General features: G+C 44.9%; 1 pseudogene; it reads left to right on the top strand.

Annotated features, from left to right (window-relative positions):
- The window catches only part of LOC148518755 (uncharacterized), a 140,968-nt pseudogene extending 118,533 nt beyond the window's left edge, over positions 1-22,435 (top strand).
- The last annotated feature ends 1,259 nt before the right edge of the window (positions 22,436-23,694 follow it).

Below are 23,694 nucleotides of genomic sequence, written 5' to 3'. Positions count from 1 at the left end.
TTATAGAATTTCTAACAGTGGCAACCCGGCTGCAGAGATACCTGTCAAGCATGTCTTTATGTGTAGGCATTACTGTGTGTTGCATAAAGTTATCTGGGGGATTTCTATATGTGTAATGGGCATTACTGTGTGTGGCATAATGTGTTAGAAGGGGCACCACTACTGCATTGACCAATGTGTTAGAAGGGTTACTACTGTGTCGCTACTACTGTGTTATGTAACGTGAATAAGGAAGACTTCTGTGCGGTGTAATGTAATGTGAATTTGGTTTAATTGGTGGTACTCAGTGCCAGATTAAGGTCTGCATGGGCCTGGAGCTGAACTTAATGAAGGGCCTATAGTGTGCCGCTGCAGGGAAGTATGACCAGCGTTGGCACCTATCTTGAACCACTTTATAGTTGTGGCTACTAAAATAAATTGGGGGTTCTTTTGTAAAATGGTGAAAAGTGTATGGTATATTTTTTTTAACCCCCTAGAATAGTTTAGATTAATAAGAAAAGAACAAAAAAATCTTAAAATTGTTCACTGCAAATTGCCATATTTATATACATTTTCATCCCACATCCGTAACCACTGTATTAAAATAATAAATGAACGGCTTTCTTAGGTGTTGCCTTTTAATAAAAAAATAATGGCAATACTGGACCAGGACAGTTAGGGTCAACTTTGACAAAGGACTATTTTGTGCGTCCCCACTCTGGCAAGAAACTTAAAATCAATTACATCCTTAACTGCAGCAGCAGTTATGTGATCTATTTTATTAGATGTCCGTAAGGATTCCTCTACATCGGTGTGTGTAAATATACAGAGAATATATATATATATATTTATATATATATAATATATTTCTATACACATATATAGTGTTCACTCTAGCTCCGGGGGCAGGCAGGAGCTAGAGAGGGCACTGCCTCGTGCGTCGAAGGTATATGCGTGCACCCGGAGAGGGGGTGTGGCCATTGAAAAGGGGTCGTGTCTATAAGCTGCGTCACCTTTTCGTCACTCTTGGGGTGTGCCCGGCACTCACTGACATACCAGACAGCCCTCAAGCGCTGCTGACAGGGAGAATAGATGCTGGGCGCATGCGCCCGGCGTCTATTCACCAGCGGTGACTGGGCCAACGCACATTTCCTCACCCGTGGGACACTGTGACCCGCGAGTGAGGACGGCACCCGCAGAAGGAGGGCAGGGCGCGGCGCTACGCTAAAACAGCCTAGCGGGAACGCTGTATATATATATATATATTAGGGGTGAGCGGGTTCGGATTTCTGAAATCCGAACCCCCCCGAGCCCCCCCGATCCGAGTCCGATCCGAATCAGGCTCGACTTTTCCCGCCTGACTCGGATCTGAAATCGAGGCAAAACGTCATCATCCCGCCTTCCGAGTCTCGCGGGTTTTGGATCCTATATAAGGTACCCACGTCGGCGCCATTTTCTCACTCGGCTGTGGACAGTGAAGAGGGAGGGTGGGAGTTAGGGCTGTGTAGTGTAGTGTAGTGCAGTGCTGCTGTTGTCCACTACTTCAAAGTCCATAGGGGCTGGCTGTGTTGTGCTGTGCTGCTGTTGTTAATAGGGGCTGTGTCCACTACTTCAAAGTCCATAGGGGCTGGCTGGACTGTGTTGTGCAGTCAGTTCTCCATAGGGGCTGTGTCCACTCCAAAGTCCTGTGCAGTGTCCCAGTCCTAAAGGGGTGCTGCAGTGTTGTCCAGGGGGTGCTCTGTCCATCAGGGGTGCTCCCCCCAAGTGCTAAAAAAATAATATATTTTCTGTGTTTGTGAATTGTGTGCGCAGTAGCCGCACGTGCATCAACAAAGTAGTGCCAAGCGTGCACCTGTGTCATAAGTAAAGGGCCGGCTGGCTTGACCGTTAAGGGTGCTGTAACCCCCGAAAGTACACTCCAGTCCAAACCAAAAAAAAAATTATTTTCTGTGTTTGTGAATTGTGTGCGCAGTAGCCGCACGTGCATCAACAAAGTAGTGCCAAGCGTGCGCCTGTGTCATAAGTAAAGGGCCGGCTGGCTTGACCGTTAAGGGTGCTGTAACCCCCGAAAGTACACTCCAGTCCAAACCAAAAAAAAAATTATTTTCTGTGTTTGTGAATTGTGTGCGCAGTAGCCGCACGTGCATCAACAAAGTAGTGCCAAGCGTGCGCCTGTGTCATAAGTAAAGGGCCGGCTGGCTTGACCGTTAAGGGTGCTGTAACCCCCGAAAGTACACTCCAGTCCAAACCAAAAAAAAAATTATTTTCTGTGTTTGTGAATTGTGTGCGCAGTAGCCGCACGTGCATCAACAAAGTAGTGCCAAGTGTGCGCCTGTGTCATAAGTAAAGGGCCGGCTGGCTTGACCGTTAAGGGTGCTGTAACCCCCGAAAGTACACTCCAGTCCAAACCAAAAAAAAAATTATTTTCTGTGTTTGTGAATTGTGTGCGCAGTAGCCGCACGTGCATCAACAAAGTAGTGCCAAGCGTGCGCCTGTGTCATAAGTAAAGGGCCGGCTGGCTTGACCGTTAAGGGTGCTGTAACCCCCGAAAGTACACTCCAGTCCAAACCAAAAAAAAAATTATTTTCTGTGTTTGTGAATTGTGGGCCTGATTCAGACCCACTCGCGAGCGGCTGTACGCTCGCAAGTGGGTCGATGGTCTGCACTGAGCATGCGCCAGACACGACGAGCGAAGGACTTTCCTTCGCTCGTTGTGTCCGATCAAAGGGGGCGTGCTGTCAATGTTGATTGACAGCACGCCCCCTTTGGTGGGCGTGCCGGGGGCGTGCCTCCCTGACGGGGGCGTTCCCACGGGAACGCCTCCCGTCAGAAGCCGGCCCACTGACATCACTAGTGATGTCAGTGGGAGTGATTTTGGCTCTGATAGAGCCAAAATCACTCCGGAGCTTGCGGTTGAAAACCTCAACCGCAGGCTCCGGCTCGCAATTTCGATGGTCGCGATGGTCACGACCATCGCGGCCATCAAAATGCACGCTCGTATAGCCTGTGGGTGGTGACCCACAGCTATACGAGCGTCCAGGAGGACGCTCCATGAAAAAGGAGCCCGGCCCTCATTCAGAGCGTGCGCTCTGCTCAGAGCGTACGGCTCTGAATGAGGGCCCGTGTGCGCAGTAGCCGCACGTGCATCAACAAAGTAGTGCCAAGCGTGCGCCTGTGTCATAAGTAAAGGGCCGGCTGGCTTGACCGTTAAGGGTGCTGTAACCCCCGAAAGTACACTCCAGTCCAAACCAAAAAAAAAATTATTTTCTGTGTTTGTGAATTGTGTGCGCAGTAGCCGCACGTGCATCAACAAAGTAGTGCCAAGCGTGCGCCTGTGTCATAAGTAAAGGGCCGGCTGGCTTGACCGTTAAAGGGTGCTGTAACCCCCGAAAGTACACTCCAGTCCAAACCAAAAAAAAATTATTTTCTGTGTTTGTGAATTGTGTGCGCAGTAGCCGCACGTGCATCAACAAAGTAGTGCCAAGCGTGCACCTGTGTCATAAGTAAAGGGCCGGCTGGCTTGACCGTTAAGGGTGCTGTAACCCCCGAAAGTACACTCCAGTCCAAACCAAAAAAAAAATAATTTTCTGTGTTTGTGAATTGTGTGCGCAGTAGCCGCACGTGCATCAACAAAGTAGTGCCAAGCGTGCGCCTGTGTCATAAGTAAAGGGCCGGCTGGCTTGACCGTTAAAGGGTGCTGTAACCCCCAAAGTACACTCCAGTCCAAACCAAAAAAAAAATTATTTTCTGTGTTTGTGAATTGTGTGCGCAGTAGCCGCACGTGCATCAACAAAGTAGTGCCAAGCGTGCGCCTGTGTCATAAGTAAAGGGCCGGCTGGCTTGACCGTTAAAGGGTGCTGTAACCCCCGAAAGTACACTCCAGTCCAAACCAAAAAAAAATTATTTTCTGTGTTTGTGAATTGTGTGCGCAGTAGCCGCACGTGCATCAACAAAGTAGTGCCAAGCGTGCGCCTGTGTCATAAGTAAAGGGCCGGCTGGCTTGACCGTTAAAGGGTGCTGTAACCCCCGAAAGTACACTCCAGTCCAAACCAAAAAAAAATTATTTTCTGTGTTTGTGAATTGTGTGCGCAGTAGCCGCACGTGCATCAACAAAGTAGTGCCAAGCGTGCGCCTGTGTCATAAGTAAAGGGCTGGCTGGCTTGACCGTTAAAGGGTGCTGTAACCACCGAAAGTACACTCCAGTCCAAACCAAAAAAAAATTATTTTCTGTGTTTGTGAATTGTGTGCGCAGTAGCCGCACGTGCATCAACAAAGTAGTGCCAAGCGTGCGCCTGTGTCATAAGTAAAGGGCCGGCTGGCTTGACCGTTAAAGGGTGCTGTAACCCACAAAGTACACTCCAGTCCAAACCAAAAAAAAAATTATTTTCTGTGTTTAGCCGCACGTATATATCAAATCGATATAACATAAATGGAGGACCAAACTTTCTCCGATAAAAATAAAATAGAGAAAGATCAAGAACCACTTCCTCCTAGTGCTGAAGCTGCTGCCACTAGTCATGACATAGACGATAACATGCCATCAACGTCGTCTGCCAAGGCCGATGCCTAATGTCATAGTAGAGGGCACATACAATCCCAAATGGCAAAGTTCAGCAAAATGACCTTGAAAAAGACATTTAAATCAGCTGAAGAGAAACGTAAACTTGCCAATATGCCATTTACGACACGGAGTGGCAAGGAACGGCTAAGGTCGATCCCTAGTATGTTCATGACTAGTGGTTCAGCTTCACATGACGATGGAAGCCCTCCTCCCACTAAAAAAATCAAAAGAGTTAAGCTGGCAAAAGCACAGCGAAGAACTGTGCTTTCTAAGAAGATATCACAAATCCCCAAGGAGAGTCCAAGTGTGGTGGTGGTTGCGATGCCTGACCTTCCCAGCACTGGACGGGAAGAGGTGGCTCTTTCCACCATTTGCACGCCCCCTGCAAGTGCTGAAAGGAGCACCCACAGTCCACTTGCTGATATGCAAATTGAAGATGTCACTGTTGAAGTACAACAGGATGAGGATACTGGTGTAGCTGGCGCTGAGGAGGAAGTTGGCGAGGAGGATTCTGATGGTGATGTGGTTTGTTTAAATCAGGCTCCGGGGGAGACAGTTGTTGTCCGTGGGATGAAAAAGCCCATCACGGTCATGCCTGGGCAGAAGACCAAACATTCCACCTCTTTGGTCTGGCAATATTTCTATCCAAATCCGGACAACAACTGTCTTGCCATATGTACCATATGTAAAGGTGAAATAAGTAGGGGTAGGGACGTCAACCACCTAGGAACATCCTCCCTTATACGGCACCTGCAGCGCGTTCATAAAAAGTTACTGTCAAGTTCAGAAACTTTGGCTAAGACCGTAAGCAGTCCAGGGACACCTAAATCCCGTTGTCCTGTTGCATCCAAGCGCCTGCAAACCACACCGTCAACTCCCTCCTCGTCAATTTCCTCCTTAGTCAGGATCGGAAGTAGTCCTGCAGGCCATGTCACTGGCATGACTGACTCTCCTATCCGGGATTCCTCTGGAGGATCCTGCATTGCTACGCCTACTGCTGCCGCTGCTGCTGTTGCTGCTGCTGGGAGTCGTTCATCATCCCAGAGAGGAAGTAGGAACACCACTACTTTTACTAAACAATTGACCCTCCAACAGTCCTTAGCGAGGAGGATGAAGTACGACAGCAGTCATCCTGAAGCAAAACGTATAACTGAGGCCTTGACTGCTATGTTGGTGTTAGACGTGCGTCCGGTATCCGCCATTAGTGCAGTGGGATTTAGACAATTGATGGAGGTAGTGTGTCCCCGGTTCCAAATCCCGTCTAGATTCCACTTCACTAGGCAGGCGATACCGAGACTGTACAGAAACGTCAGAAAAAGTGTCCTCAGTGTCCTGAAAAATGCCGTTGTACACAATGTCCACTTAACCACGGACATGTGGACAAGTGGAACAGGGCAGACTAAGGACTATATGACTGTGACAGCCCACTGGGTAGATGTATCACCTTACTCAGCAACAGCAGCAGCGTCACCAGTAGCAGCATCTCAGAAATGCCAGCTCGTTACAAGGCAGGCTACGCTGTGTATCACCGGTTTCAGTAAGAGGCACACCGCCGACAACCTCTTAGAGAAACTGAGGGAAATCATCGCCCAGTGGCTTACCCCACTTAGACTCTCCTGGGGATTTGTGATATCTGACAACGCCACCAATATTGTGCGGGCATTACATCTGGGCAAATTCCAGCACATCCCATGTTTTGCTCACACAATAAACTTGGTGGTGCAGAATTTTCTGAAAAGCGACAGGGGCGTGCAGGAGACGCTTTGGGTGGCCCGAAAAATTTCTGGCCACTTTCGCCATTCAGCGACTGCGTGCCGAAGACTGGAGCGCCAGCAAACACTCTTGAACCTGCCCCGCCATCACCTGAAGCAAGAGGTTGTGACGCGGTGGAACTCAACCCTCTATATGCTTCAGAGGATGGAGGAGCAGCAAAAGGCCATACAAGCCTATACATCCACCTATGACATAGGCAAAGGAGGGGGTATGCACCTGACTCAAGCGCAGTGGAGAATGATTTCCGTGTTGTGCAAGGTTCTCCAGCCCTTCGAACTTGCCACACGTGAAGTCAGTTCAGACACTGCCAGCTTGAGTCAGGTCATTCCCCTCATCAGGCTTTTGCAGAAGCAGCTGGAGAAAGTGAAGGAGGAGCTAAGACGGAGCGATTCCGCTCTGCATGTGGGACTTGTGGATGAAGCCCTTCATTCGCTTTGCCAGGATTCCAGGGTGGTCAATCTGTTGAAATCAGACCACTACGTTTTGGCCACCGTGCTCGATCCTAGGTTTAAAGCCTATGTGGTGTCTCTCTTTCCGGCTGACACAAGCCTGCAGAGGTGCAAAGACCTGCTGGTGAACACACTGTCAGCTGAAGCGGAACGTGACACGTCAACGGCTCCTTCTTCATTTTCTCCTGCAACTGGGGCTGCCAGGAAAAAACTTAGGTATCCTAAGCAACCCGCTGGCGGTGATGCAGGGCAGGCAGGACCAAGTTTGGACATCTGGTCCGGACTGAAGGACCTGGCAACAATTTCTGACATGTCTACTGTCACTGCATATGATACTGTCACCATTGACAGAATGGTGGAGGATTACATCGGTGACAGCATCCAAGTAGGCATGGCAGACAGTCCATACCTGTACTGGCAGGAAAAAGAGGCAATTTGGAGGCCCCTGTACAAACTGGCTCTATTTTACCTGAGTTGCCCCCCCTCCAGTGTGTACTCCGAAAGAGTGTTTAGTGCAGCCGGGAACCTTGTCAGCGAAAGGCGTAGGAGGTTGCTTCCACAGAATGTGGAGAAGATGATGTTCATCAAAATGAATTATCAGCTCTTCCAGGGAGACCAGCCTCCAGAAGGTACAGAGGGACCTGTGGTGGTGGATTCAAGTGGGGACGAGTTAATACTTTGTGAGGATGAGGATGTACACACTGAAGAGGGTGAGGAATCGGTGGATGAGGAGGATGAGGATGACATCTTGCCTCCATAGAGCCAGTTTGTGCAGGGACACATTAATTGCCAGCTTGTTTTGTGGGGGCCCAAACGAACCAATCATTTCAGCCACAGTTGTGTGGCAGACCCTGGCGCTGAAATGATTGGTTTGTTAAAGTGTGCATGTCCTGTTTATACAACATAAGGGTGGGTGGGAGGGCCCAAGGACAATTCCATCTTGCACCTCTTTTTTTTCTTTGCATTATGTACAGTTTGGGGCCTAGTTTTTCAAACTGCCATCCTGTCTGCCACTGCAGTGTCACGCCTAGATGGGTCACGTGTTTGTGCCGCCCACTCGTGTCGCTTAGCATAGTCATCCAGCTACCTCGGTGCAACGTTTTGGACATAAAAACACTATTGTGAGGTGTGAGGTGTTCAGAATAGACTGGAAATGAGTGGAAATTAAGGTTATTGAGGTTAATAATAGCATAGGAGCAGAAAAACCTACAAATTCTGTGATTTTAGCTGTTTTTATGCTTTTTTAAAAAAAAATACAGATCCAAAACACAAAACCCAGAACCCAAAACACGGAAGGGTGGTTTTGGCAAAACCAATCCAGATCCAAAACACGAAGAAAGATCCAGATCCAAAACCAAAACACAAAACACGAAAAGTGGCCGGTGCACACCCCTAATATATATATGTAAAACAAAATCAGCTGCACTCATCCGGATTCCACATTTGAGCTTATTCTTACAGTTGTTGTATCTGACTTTACATCGTAATTATTTTTTGTTTAATGGAGAATATTTCATTCAGCGTACGGGGTGTGCGATGGGTTCTAACGTCGCACCCTCGTACGCAAATGCGTACATGTTTCAAATAAAGAGAGTTATTTTTTTCATCTCATATAGCCAATGATATTTTCTTTTACAGTAGATACACAGTTGACATCTTGTTATTTTGGAGGGAACTAAAAGCAGGTTTGAAGATCATATTAAATATATTAACCTACTAGATTGCCCGATCAAATTTACATATCAAATGAGTTTACAACAAATCCACTTTTTGGATGTTAACATCTATATACAAGATAATTGCATACAGACCTCTATATATTCCAAAGAGACTGACAGAAATAAAATATGTTATTGCTAGCACAAAGTCATCACCCTTTAGCTTTGAAACAGGGTCTACCCTATTCACAACTCTTAAGGGTTAAATGCACAACTAGTGATGAGAGACTGCTGGAATCATCTTTGATAGACATGTTGGCCAAATTTAAATAGAGGGGTTATTCGGACAATGTCCTGAGAGAAGCAAAAAGGAAAGTTGATTTGATTTCACGGACTACTCTCTTGAACTGTGCGGTTCAAGATACCAGTAGTTCTGTGGATCGCCTCCATTGGGTCCATGAATTTAACACAGCAGATAAACTGATTAAACAATCAGATCATTGTGGCCTGTAATACAACCCAGGATAAAGATTGAAAGATATGAAAACATTCTAAGATTATGTCTAGCTATAAGCGAGGTAAGAATTTGAGAGATATGATTGTTAGAACAGATATATCGAACAGTTTGCCCTCTAATACTCGGAAAAAGCCGGGGGCGATGTTATAAACGTTTGGGCTGCACTACGTGCAGTTACATGCTCCAAACTAAAGTTTTCTTTCATCCTCATACTGGGGCCATGTTTATGATTCGTTATCCTTTAACATGTTCTAGCACCTACGTGGTCTATTTGATCAAATGCCAATGTGGCTTATGCTATGTGGGCAAAACGATCCGTGCTTTCAAAGAAAGAATGGCCCTCCACCGATCGGCAATCCGGGGAGCACTTAGTAATAAAAAAGATATAGACCAGCTGGTGGCAAGACACTTCTTGTTAGCTAAACATAGTTTGTCATCTTTGAATATGTTATTATAGATCATGTCCCGGAGGACATACGAGGGGGAGATAGAGGAAAGAGATTGCTTCAGTTAGAGACCCAGTGGATTCTCAGACTTGATACTGTGTCTCCACGGGATCTAAATGAATACCTTACATATAGCATCTTTTTGAAGGACTGACTAGCATCTCCTATATATATGTGCCCATTTTGGGTTAATCTATAATACTCTATCATCGATACAATTAGGAGATTGGATTTTGTTGTCAACTTAACTTAAAAGATTCGTATACAGGTTCCTGATCCTATATGTTCTTATTATACCTGCATGTGTGCTTACCTTTTGAAGCACACTAGTTTTAAAGGATTAGTTGTATAATATTATCAATATGGATGTTGCTATTGTGCTCTCTGCAGAGTTCGCTTATATTGTTATTATGCATGACCATGTTAGGATGTAGAGAATATTCTGACATCGATCCATGATGTAATTTTGTAATAATTGATTACTTCTAGTTTTGACTTGTATATCTATTTATATAGGATACAATTGTATCTTTCTATTCATTATGCCATAATGTTATTATCTGTCTGACTCGCTTTCACTATTTTATTTACTAACAGAAGAAGCGTAGTGGTGTTTATATCGCTGCCATGGTTACAGACACTGGTGGGGGCCTAGCGCCATATGTCCACTCCCGGAGGTGACGTCGATGATGGAGGGCGGTCCCGCCTGGCGCCCGAGCATGGCGCGCGATCGGTGGTGGGTTTAGTTCATGAAAACATGTTATATAGGTAAGTGCCTGTTTTGTATATCTTATATTCTTCCTGATGACGGATTAAATTCTGAAATGTTGAAGACCAACATGTTTCTATCGTTCTCATTGTGAAATCCGGATGAGTGTCGCTGATTTTGTTTTCTACATATCCGTTTGTTGCTGTACACCACAGTGGTTACTATAGTCTCTAGGAGTGCCATTCTAATGGACTATATATATATATATATATATATATATATACTGTATAATGAAGTGGCACTCTGAGACTTAAAAGCAGGTAACGAATGTTGTTTATTCCATAAGCTGGAAAAGCGACCAACGTTTCGGGGCCACACCGCCCCTTTGTCAAGGTGAGTAGTGTATATGTATGGTTAGATAGGTAATGCAAAGAACATTGCATTGACTGCCATATAGTATAGAGAGCATCGCAGTGGCCACAGATAATACAGAGAACATATCAGTTACTGACATATAATACAGAGAACAATGCAGTGACTGCCATGTAGTACAGAGGACATCACAGTGACCTCCATTTAATGCAGAGAACATCACAGTGACTGCCATATAGTACAGAAAACATCAGTGACCTACTTATAATGCTGAGAATATTACAGTGACTGACATAAAGTACAGAGAACATCACAGTGACCTCCATATAATGCATAATGCAGAGAACATCGCAGTGACTGCCATAGAGTACAGAGAACATCACAGTGACCTCCATATAATGCAGAGAACATCACAGTGACTACCATATAATATAGAGAGCATTGCAGTGACCAACATAAAATGTAGAAAACATTGTATTGACTGCCATATAATACAAAGAGCATTACAGTGACTGACATATAACTTTGTGACTGCCATATAATACAGAGTCTGCCATAATACACCAAGCATTCAAGTGACCACTACAAAGAACATAGCAGTGACCACAATATAACATAGAAAGCATTGCAGTGATTGCCATATAATACAGAGAACATTGCAGTGAGTGCCATATGAAATAGAGCGTCGCAGTGACCAACATATAATACAGAGATCATTACAGTGACATCATAATATACAGAGAGCACCGCAGAAAGTGCCATATAATACAGGGGGATGTAGTTATGAGACCGGCAACCCCAACACTGTAATCCCGGCAAGGGATTTAATATAGGCATCGAAATACCAATGCCTATGTTAATCCTGATGGCGGAACTCGAGGACGCTGGACCGATCATCCTCTGCCGGGGGTAAGTATACACGTAGCTGGGGATGGGGGGGGTTAGGTTTAGGGACCCCCGGGGGGGATTTAGGGTTAGGCACCCCCCCGGGGAAGGTTAGGGTTAGGCTAGGGGAAGGGAGGGTCAGGTTTAGGCACTAGTGGGGAGGTTAGGGTTAGGCACCCCTAAGGGAGGGTTAGGGTTATTTTACAGGGAAGGAGGGTTAGGTTTAGGCACTAGGGGGGAGGTTAGGGTTAGGCACCCCTAAGGGAGAGTTGGGGGGGAGAGGGGAAGGGATAGTAAACTTACCTGAGCTGTTGGGATCTTCACCCATCGGGCTGCCGGCGTCAGGACTGGAACCGCTGGGCTCACGTCCGATGATAATACATACTGATTCCAATACAGGGCACCATGATATATATACTACACTAAGCATAAGTGACCGCTATACACATTACAAAAAAAAAACATTGCAGTGAGTGCTATATAATACAGAGAACTCCAACGACCACCACAAAATACAGAGGACACCACAGCCACAGACTATGGCCCCTGTAATATGGGATAAATCAGATAACAAGTTGTTGGCAGATAGAGGTCTATAATACAGCACAGCCCAACAACTGTCTAACTCCTCTGTCCTTCACTCCTGCAGCCCTCTATACTGTGTGCACCGCAGCTAGCGTGTGTCAACACAGACACACTGAGCCTGTGGATGTGCTGTAGTAAAGCAGAGCCAAGGCAGGAGGCCGACATAGATACACATACAAACTCATATATATATATATATATATATATATATATATATATATATATATATATCAGAGCCGTAACTAGACATTTTGGTGCCCTGTGCCAGAAGGAGCATTGGCGCCCACCCCTGTAATTTTTCAAATGGTGCCCTTGAAAAAGGACCATGGCTTCACGGGGAAGGGCCAGGGAAGAGATAGGGGAGGCCAGGAGATGCTGGGGATAAAAGAAGAGGAAGCTACAAGTAAGAATTATAATAAACAGGAAAATTAACAGGTCCAATCAGCGCCCCCTGCCTGTGCCCTGTGTCGCACTAGCATAGTTACGGCCCTGAGATATATATATATATATACACACAAGCCACCCGCTCCGGCACTCAATACTCCTCAATTGTGACAATGACCTGGGAGCTCACACTGGAGGGACGCACTGTGTTCTGCCATATACCATGGCTCTGCATACTGACCAATTATATATATATCTATATAGATAGAGAGAGAGACATTTAATCACTCTATATATACACATTATCTCTCTCTCTATACAGAGCAGAGGTGTGGCACACTTAAGGTGCCCATACATGGAGCAATATAGCAGCCGACCCGAATGATTGGTTCGTTATTGCTGCTATATCATACCATGTGTGGGTATGATATCAGCCAGTGCGCGCTCTCGTGGGGTCGTACATCACACCCCCAGATCTTACTGCAAGTTCAGTTGATCTGGGGATGCCATGTACGATCCCATGCAACGCTATGCAGGTGGGGGAGGGGGGAGCCGGGATATCGGGAGGACAGCAACCCGATCGCTCCGTGTGTGGGGACCATCCGATATGTTGGACGTCGGATCCCCCGTCGCATCACAAGGTGAATATTGCACCATTTATGGGGGCCTTTAGCTTAAGCATTTTCTGAGACTGGATGCAGTATCAACGTTTCATTTTTTATGACTCAAAGCATGAAATGTTGATACTGCATTCAGTCTCAGAAAATCTTTATTTAAGCTAAAGGCTGGTACACACTAGATGATGCCTAGTGTGTACCGACCTCGTTAGTGACGGGTCCCAGCATACACACTTGCCGATGCCAGGAGCATTCGACAGCATGGGCCCCGCTAACGATATAGCCTGTCGGACCTGCATGCAGGTCCAACGGGCAATGTCGCTGACAACGTACAGGAGCGCACGTCGTCAACGACATAGCTGGTACACCCTGGTTGATGTGGATGATATGTCGGCCTGATCCACCGGATCGGGCAAAATATCGTCTAGTGTGCACACGGCATCAGAGTGCCGCATCTCTGCAATGTAGATTTTTCTGACTGTGAGGGCACTTGTCTGTAGGTTCTTTACTGTTGGGAGTGCTTTAGACGGTCTGGGGGTGGAGCCTCAGAGCTTCGGATTGCCAATGTGGGGTGGATAGAAGGGGTGATTGGCCGGGGCCCGGGGCTTCAGATCCTTCCACTGCATTGCAGAGAGCGATGACAGGGATTTTTTTTTTTTATTCCCTGTCAAAACTGCCTGCACTGCAATTGATTCTGTGGGCCTATTTTCAAGGTGGGCCTGGAGCTATAGCTCCACCCTCCCCATTAGTAATCCGGCCCTGGTGGTACTATTGTGTGATCAAACCCTTTCAAAGCAAGACCAAACACCTTTTTTGGGGTGCATCTTTGGTGCCTGTTCTCTGTACTGTAAAATAAGTAAGGGACTCTTAATATACACAGGGAACCAAAATATGTACTTACAGTTCTGCTTTGGTGTGCACTGATGTGTTTGTTCAGCACCCCTTGCCCTAAAATATCACTACAGACAGCACTACCTAATCCTAAACTAGGGCATGGTCAATTTTAAAATGCGTAAAAAAATATTGTGTGAGACCTACACTAATGTAGTGCCAGCTATACCTACCGGAACAAAATATGAATTGTTAGCCTATGGCAAATGTTTGAATACCCTGCAGGTTGAGCTATGTTTTCTGTATTTTAATACAGCTAATGATATATACTTTGATTTGTTTATTCTTAATGTTGGTAATTACATTTGTAAGAGTATAGATTCGGTAAGAGAGTACAGGAATCAGGGCCGGATTAAAGGGGGGGGGGCGCGACAGGGGCGGTCGTCCCTGGGCCCCCAAACACAGAGGTGCAACCACACAGGGTCAATGTGACCCTGCCGAGAACAGGTGCCAGCGGCACATGTTCCCTGGAGGAGGACGCTGGTAGTGTGGACGGCACATAAGTGCTGTCCGCACTACATAGCACAAACACACAGCCTCCGTCTTCCGGCTCCCGCAGTGGCTGATGGGAGAGACGTCATGACGTCTCTTCCATCATGCAGAGCGGGCTGGCCCTGGAGGATGCCGGATGGAGTAGATGACGGAGCGGGGATTAAGGTGATTGGAGGATTTCTTTTATGTGTGTGTGCCTGGCCGGGGGGGGGGACAGACTACTACTAGGGGCACTGCTGGGGGTACTACTAGGGGGACTGCTGGGGGTACTACTAAGGGCACTGCTGGGGGGACTACTGTTGAGGGGGGACTGATAGTGGGGGCACTGTTGGGGCAGACTGCTACTGGGGACATGGCTTTGCTTGGCTCTGTGTGGCTTGAAAGGGGCCCCCACAATTTAGTTGCCCTGGGGCCCCCACAAGTCTTAATCCGGCCCCGGCAGGAATAGTAAGGGGATAAGTCTATACCTGGGGCCAGGGCCGTAGCTAGGGTAGTGCGGCCGGTGCCATCGCACAGGGCACCACAGGTCAGGGGGCGCATTTTGGGCCTGTAAAATTTCTGCTTATTATCATTCTTGCTTGTAGCTTCCTCTTATTTCATCCCCAGCATCTCCTGGCCTCCCCTATTTCTTCCCTGGCCCTTCCCCATGAGGCCATGGCCCTTTTTTGGGTGCATTATGTCCCTTTGAAAATTGAGGGGGGCGTCAATGCTCTTTCTGGCACAGGGCACCAAGAAGTCTAGTTACGGCTCTGCCTGGGGCCATATGCTGATGCAGAGGTGGGCCTGTGTGCTTGAAATGCACGGCCTATGTTTAGTCCCAGTCCGGATTGTAGGATTGTAGGTATTGTTGGGTATTCATGGATCTTTCCTGCGAGATCACACATGCCTTTTTACTGGCATTCTCTCTCTGGTTCACTTGTGGATGTCAGCACCAATGTTCTCTATGTCAAAAGAGCACCAAATTGTGTATTCCCGTCTCTGTTATGGTGTGCACAGATGTGTATTCCTCTGTGTGTATCATATCAGATGTAAAAAATTTATAAAAGGACCGATTCAGTAAGGATTGCAACTGCGATACGCACTGTTTTGAAATGTGCAAACTTCCGCTTTGTATTAAGCGCATGCAACCAGGCCATTAGAATGTCCTGGTATTGCCTATGCTACGCAGACTCATCGCAGATTTATTGACAGTAAGTTCAAATTGTGTGTGGTTATGGTGGATGGTCAGGGAAATGTAGGCGTGCCACTGGTTTACACGCCGTTTCAGGTGCGTGCATAAATTGTGTGAGACTGAGATGGTACTCGATGTTACTGCTGGTTTTGCAGTATTGCTAAAAATTATGGATGTGTGTTAAGTAAAGTGGGCGACCTGCATTGCTGCGGTGGCATAGCCTTCGCAATGGATTAGCATACTATCGCTGTTGAACTGCGTGTAAAATCAGGTCCATAGTCAACGCTATATTATTCTATACAACTGCTAAGCTAGGCCTTGGTCAGTAGGTAAAATTCATTCACTTTTTGATGTGTGTAACCATCTACACCATTAAAGAGGTGTATTCAATAAGCAGATCTGCCAAGAACCGGCCTTGTACTCTGGTGCAGGGTACTGGGCCTAATTGCGGTTGTCGTGGCCATGCCCCCTTACTAAAAAAATATATAAAAATACCTACTGGGGATGGGGTCACTGTGAGGCCCTCAACCCAGCCCATATGCGGGATGGGGGGGGGGCGAGCACAATCAGTATGAAAGGCAAGAATAATAAGGTTAAAATTATTAAATCAATTTTAATTATTTATTTTATTTTTATCCTGTTTTTCAAGATGTCTAAGAATACCCCAAGAACACGAACTGTTCATTTTGAAGAGGCTGCGACAACAGCACCAGGAGCAAAAAAGATGAAAACAAACCATCCTATGTAAAGCATGGGATGGGGTCACATGAGGAGGATTCTGCAGAAGAAGGCAGAGATAAGGCTCTAAACTTTATTGATGATGAGACGGAGACCCTAATTGTTACGGTTCACCAACACAGTCTAAAGCATTTTGGGTTAAAGACAATGTGTCCACAACAGAGCTTTAACTTTCACACATGGCTAAAGATTGCACAGAGCGTATCTGCAGCTGGGAGTACTCAACGCAGCATAGACAGTTGCAAGAAACGTCTTCGCGACTGCAAGAGGCTAACCGTAAAGAAAATAGAGTCTGGAGTAAAGCTATAGAGAGACTGGGAAAAGAAACGTAAGGAATACTTTGATCTGGTGCCAGATGGTCAAGACATACCAGTCACAAGTGACAAAGGTAAATATATAGATGTTACTCTGCATACAGTCGACCGCATCCTCCACAATAATCTGTGTCAGGGCCGTAACTAGGGTAGTGTGAACAGTGCCCTGGCACAGGGTACCGCAGGGCAGGGGGCGCTGTTTGGGACGGTAAGTTTCATGTTTATTATCATTCTCACTAGTAGCTTTGTCTTATTTTATCCACAACATCTCCTGGTCTCACATATCTCTTCCCTGGCCCTTCCCCATGAGCCCATGGCCCTTTTTCGAGTGTTAGCTCCCAATTTAAACTATAGGGGGTGCGCCAATGCTCTTTCTGGCACAGGGCACCAAAAAGTCTAGTTACGGCTCAGATCTCTATATATAGCACAATTATTTCATAATAGCCACCCATACTAAGGGTTAGACTATCAGGAAGTGTAGAAATAACACATGACAATGTTTCAATAGAAAACAAAAATCAAACATGAGATGGGTATCTCATCTTAGGTTTAAAAATGCATTCAGAATACAGCTACTAATATTAATCTTGTCTGCCAGGGATGTATAAAATAAATAATTAAAAATACATAACATTTTTGATGCAAAACAAACTAACAATAACCATACTTGAATAATAAAATTACCACTCTACAGGGTCCATGTAATTGGAATCATATGCTTTATAAATAGTTAAAAAAAAACATTGATTTATGTATACTGTAATATGTATTATAGTATAATGGTATTTGTCTAGAATATCACAAGAGAGGAGCCTGAAACATCAAACAACAAAGAAGCATGCCCATGCCACACCAAATAAGAAATCAAGGATAAAACCACAGACGGGTAAAACATATTGGCCCTCATTCAGAGCCGTACGCTCTGAGCAGAGCACACGCTCTGAATGAGGGCCGCCTTCCATAAAAATGGAGCGTCCTCCTGGACGCTCGTATAGCTGTGGGTCACCACCCACAGCCTATACGAACGTGCAGTTTGATGGCCGCGATGGTCGTGACCATCGCGACCATCGAAACTGCGAGCCGGAGCCTGTGGTTGAGGTTTTCAACCGCAAGCTCCGGAGTGATTTTGGCTCTATCAGTGCCAAAATCACTCCCACTGACATCACTAGTGATGTCAGTGGGCCGGCTTCTGACGGGAGGCGTTCCCGTGGGAACGCCCCGTCAGGGAGGCACGCCCACCAAAGGGGGCGTGCTGTCAATCAACATCGACAGCACGCCCCCTTTGATCAGACACAACGAGCGAAGGACTTTCCTTCGCTCGTCGCGTCTGGCGCACGCGCACGACGGAGCTCCCTCCGTCGTGCGCATGCTCAGTGCAGACCATCGACCCACTTGCGAGCGGACAGCCGCTTGCGAGTGGGTCTGAATCAGGGCCTTAATCTTAAAGAAATGTGTTTTTTTATGTTGAATACATCATTTTTTAATTAAATGCTTTCCAACACTGTATAAAGTTACTCTGTCACTCCCACTGTTTTAATGAGTTTAATCCATTTTAAATTTGTACAACTTCATGTTTTACCAGAAATATTTGTACTACAAATGGTAGAACTGTCTGAAATAAATTGCTCACTTCCAACTGCATACAGGTCTGCCAACTGCTGAGATTTATTGATGATATTACCTTGGATCAAATGAACAGCCGCTGAACAGCGGACAGCCGCTCGCGAGTGGGTCTGAATCAGGGCCATTGTCTACATCAGTTCGATTACCTTGTCATCATCCTATTTCTAACCTCTTATGTTATATATTTTTATATTTATTTATATGACTTTTGATATTGGTCTACAGAACCAAACCAGAAGAGCCATAATCATTCAACAAACAAGCAAGCCCAAGTCATGCAAAGGAATAATGATAGCAAAATGCAAAATACAGGTTTGGATTCTTGCAATATAAGTTTGGTTTTGGGCTTTGATATTTTTTTTTGATTAGGGAGGACAATCCTGTGATTGAAATTGGCGTTATGCTGGCTATTTGGTCTAAAATTTACACTGATTGAATGCGTGTTTTGCAAGCATACAATCCCATGATTTTGGATTGTCCATGAATGTCAATTTTTTTAAATGATGGACAGTGCTGAGCACCTCCAGCTGAGCGCTGAGACACAGTCCGTTTCACCCAGACCCCCCCAGTGCGAAGCGTAAGGTCATGACTAAGGCAAGGGTGGAATGGGCAACCGGGATATCGGGACATTTTTCACTGTTCATCTGACCATTCCCCCCTAAATCTTTACCCATTGCCACCCTGCGGGTCAAGTCATAGCTGCTGTGATTGCGCACATTTCCTATCAGGCAGAGTTCATAGCTTCTGCACATAACCTCTTTTCCGTGGCACAATAACCCGGCTGGCAGCCTGGACATCCACAGCACATACATATGGTGCTGTCTAAAATTGCATCACAGTGTCCGCTGGCCCCTCACCAGAGACCTGATAATCTAACATGGTGCTCAGAGTACCTGCTCCTCCAGTCACTGCCTTTGCCGCCTCCAAGGCCCTCACCACTCTGCCCTGGCTCATTGCTGTGTACAGAATCAAGAAAGCCAGGTACTGTACTATGAAATTGCTGTTTGTACTGTAGTGATATGGGTTCTGGTGGTTTGCATAATTTAGTATGGAGTTGCTATTTGGACTTATGGGTGCTATGGGGAGGAGAGCTGTGTACAGGTGCGTATCTACCCCTTGGCCAGGATAGCACTCGCCAGGGGCGCAATACGAAGGGGGGCACCATCACCTGTGCAAAACATGGCCAGGTGGTAGAATCTGGACAGGACTTTCAGCACTCGAGTCCTGTGAACGCCCATGGCTTCTTCCCATGGTTACATGTCCATGTCCGGGCATGAGCTTGCAAGCAGCTACCCAGTACAATGAATGAACAAGGTTTGTGGATTTAGACGGCCGCAACCAGGCCATAAAAGATTGTAAGTATATTTGAGTAGCTTCCAGGGCTGCTTGTAGGTGGGCTCAGTTCGGGGGGCAGGAAAAGGAATGGTTAGAGAGACATGAAGCGGATGACTGAGATCCAAAAAATCTATTGCTAGGGACACAGGAAAGGAATGGCTTGGGTGACAGAAGGGGCATGTCTGTGGAGACATAAGTACAGAATGTACTGTGAAATAGTCATCGACTCATGATCGGCAGCAGAAATAGGAGCGCATACTAAACAACAAGTGGATTAAGGTAAGTTACTGTGCAGGATGGGTTAGTTTCTTTTCTTCTTCAGGGTCCATAGGGGGTCCACAGGATTGACCTTGGGGTATAGTTTGGGAACCAAATCCGGGCACCACACAGTTAAAACTTTCAGGTCCTAGGATGCACTGGGTCCACTCTCCCTATAACCCTAGCCCCAAGCCAAAGGCACCTCAGTTTAAGTTGGTGCCCGTCCGGAGTTGTTCACCGTTTGCGCAGGGGGGCTGATTATCAGCCCCTAAGCTTTATTTTATGAGTTGAAGCTTATTTTATTTACTTTGACTCTTCTAAGCGGCAGCGTCGGACTGTCCATTGGACGTCCAAGCTGCCGCTCCGTCAGCCCGCCGTCGCAGCAACGCCACTACAGATTTGGGGAACTCTGCGGGACCCTTGGGTCTGTGCTAGCCGGGCACTGCAAGATACCAGGATTGCTGCCGGATCAATGGGGAGCAGATAAGGTCGCGTGTCACCACTTGCGGTGATCTACGAATTTATGCAGTTTATTCCCTCTGCTCTCTGGGGTCAGACCGGAGGTGCTGGCAGTGGTGCGCCAGGGATGCTGCATTTCCTGGGCACCGATAGATATTTTTTTTTAACACCGGGCAACCAGCTCATTTCACGCAGCGGCAGACGTAAGCTGGAGCTCACTCTTCAGCTACGGCTTCCAGCTCCCACAACGAGCACTATGGGAGAGACTTCTTGACATCTATCCCATATTTCATCGGAGCAGCCTGGCTGACCAGTGGCAGCGGACACAGCAATGGGGCTTAAGGTAAGTATTTTTTTTTTGGTGTAAGCTGCTTTATATTGGTGCCATAACTTTGGGTGACACCACTACTGGGGACATTTCAACACAGGCATTACTATTGTTGGCACTACTACTGGGGGCATTGTGTATTAGGGGCACAAATGTGGCCATTGTGTAATAGGGGCACTGCTGTGTGTTATACATGACTAAGGCACACTACCATGTTGTGTAATGTGAATGGAGTGCAACAAGATTGTGCTAATATGTGACAATTTGAATTGGGAAAAATGTGTAACCACGCCCTTTAGTTTGATAAAATGATCCTTTTTTTGCAGTCACCAACTTTAAAAAAACACAAGGGCTAGGGCTGGGTTTAAGTTCAAAACACGTCTCTAGGACCACTTTAAGCATTGTCGTGATCTAATTTTTTTATTTTATAAATATTCACGGAACAGAAAAGAGCAGTGATGGAACTCACTAGTTTATACCCTTTTGTAATTAACATATATTGTTTTTTCTCTCCAGAAACACAACAGAAGAGTGTCAATCAATCAACAAAAAATAAGCATATCAATGCCACTCAAAAGAATAAAACAATCACAACTTCCCAGACTAGTAAGATCTGTTTTTATTATCTAATTTGTCTATGACATTTTTGATGGTCTATATGTTCATGTTTACTATGTTTCAAACCCCTCATTTGAAAGTTTTGTACATCATGTTCTCTATATTTATGTTGTTGAAATCAGAATGTAAAAAGAAAGCAGATAATTTTGAATTTATTTGTATAAACCATATTTAGATGACCTTGTAATCATGCATTGTATAAATGCGATTTTTATAAAAAAAAATAAAAAATAATAATTATTTGTCTACAGAAAAAGAAAAAAAAAGAACTTGGATCATTCAACAACAAAGAATAATGACCATGCCACACCAATGAATCAAACTATCACAACGGCACAATTAGGCAAGAATTGTTAACTTTTTTTAGATTTTAAAATATTTACACTTCTTGTACAAATTTTGTTTATAAACAATTTAGTTCATATTCTGGACAAAATGGACATAGAAATATATCATTGTTAAAATAACAGGGTCCTTTAAATGAGTACTCAACGTTTCAAGTAGGAACAAGAGGAGAGGACCCACCTCCGAATTTCTATATACTGTTATTTTAAAGTCCCTATTATAATTTCAATTTACTATAATGTATGTTTTTCAATATTTAAGAAATTGTTTTAATGCATACAGTGAACCAGGGACACGTGGATACTGAATCGCAAAGACACCGAACAATTACCATGCCAACAGAGCCTAAAAGTTATCAAATTAGCAGTGTTCCACCTCACTTCCAATGCCAGATTTCACTGCCTTACCTGACTGATTCTCAGAGACATACACCAAGCAACATGCAAATTGAGTCCCAGAACCATGCAACAAAGACTGGGCTGACTGAAATTCAGAAAGAAAAATCAAATGTACCTGCAGATTTGCACATCCATATGCCATTAAACCAGGACAACAATTGTTTAAGACTAATTTCACTGGTCACGGAACAAGAATTACAAGACACAATACATGAAGGTAATTTTATTAAAATATTTCAAGCATTTATCAAAAATGAAATATTAACTATTGTGTATATTTTATTTTATAGTTTGTCATTTGCTAATAAATTGGCTAATTACATTTAATGAACATTCAATTTACTTATATTATCTCTTCAGAAACTCAAAGTCCGGCACAGGAATCAAATAGAAACCTTGATGTAGTAATACAAAGTTTGAAGTCCATGGAACAAAGGTGGACAGAAGATTTGCTAAATATTCACTCTAAATTTGAACAGCTGATCCAGAACTTAGAAATAATCAATACAACTCAAAGGCAAGAAAGTTAATCTATTATTAATTTTAATCGATTCAATGATCAAATTGCTTCAAGTCAGCAAGTTCTGTCCTACCAATGCCACCAAATGCAACAAAGTATACAACAAATATTAAGTTGGCAATATGAGTCCAGTACAAATACACGCCTCATATCTACATGTCTTCAGCAGCTTACAGGGGAAGATCGAAGAATGTCCTTTGCACAAAACAAAAATCTGTATCAAGAGATGAACCAGGACCATCAGTATCAAGTTCAGAACCGAGAACATCGGTATCAACGACTGAACCTGGACCATGCCTATTAAGGGCTGGACCAGGACCATCAGTATCAATGGATGAACCAGGACTGTCAAGATACAGTGCTGTGGCAAGATCTTCCGAATGCAGTGCGGATTTGTTAACATAACAATTCGGCGGTCTTCATGAACCATCCATATCCAGCTCTGGAAGGAATTAATGGAAAATTTCAGTTTCCTCACCGACCAAAACCCAGATATGATGAAAATCTTACACTTAGCACACAGTTGGAATATGCCAATATACAATTAGGAAGACTGTCTGAAAAAAACATGAAAAATATCCAACTTAATTTTTAAATTAAAATTTGTATGTATATGGCATCATCCAAGTTAATTGTGTTATAACAAACTGTACAGTGTTATTCTTGTTACAAGTTTGATTTTTTGGATTTGTTCTCCCATGTTAAATCACTATACAAGTCCATATAAGCCTATAGAACCTTGGTAAAGGCTCCAGAATATCATTATAAAGGATTAAAAAAGCTTATACTTAAAACAAAGCATCAAGTCAAATAGGTCAAATTGATTTAATGAAGAAGCAGAAATTGCAAGTTGATGCAGTTTGCGGAGCATAGTCATTCTGGGGTCCGGCCTGCCAAGACAATGAGACAATCATTTACACAGAGGCCGGCATAGAGCATAAAGGAGAGCGGGAGAATGTAAGTACTTGTGGACCAATTGTTGTCACTTTTTCTATTCTTTAGTTTTAGCAATGTAAGACAGGATTAGGGTCCAGGGAGGAAAGACAGAACAAGCTTGAGCAGTTAGCATGTAGGTGTTTAGGCTAAACTGTGGCGTTTCCTAGTAGTAATGTCTACCTTTTTTTTATGTGTTTTCTTTTCAGCAGGGCTTGAGCCTTACCCAGGACTAAATTTGTTCTACATGGATCATGGATGACATACTGTGAAAAATCCTCAAATAGAGAAATCAAAATGCAAAATTGCAAAAACCAAAAGGAGTTAACATTTATA

Source organism: Taudactylus pleione, unplaced genomic scaffold (assembly GCF_031769625.1).
Source record: "Taudactylus pleione unplaced genomic scaffold, aTauple2 ptg000199l, whole genome shotgun sequence".
NCBI lineage: Eukaryota > Metazoa > Chordata > Amphibia > Anura > Myobatrachidae > Taudactylus > Taudactylus pleione.
The sequence above is the reverse complement of the archived record's forward strand: the minus strand, read 5'-3'. Positions and strand labels throughout refer to the sequence as shown.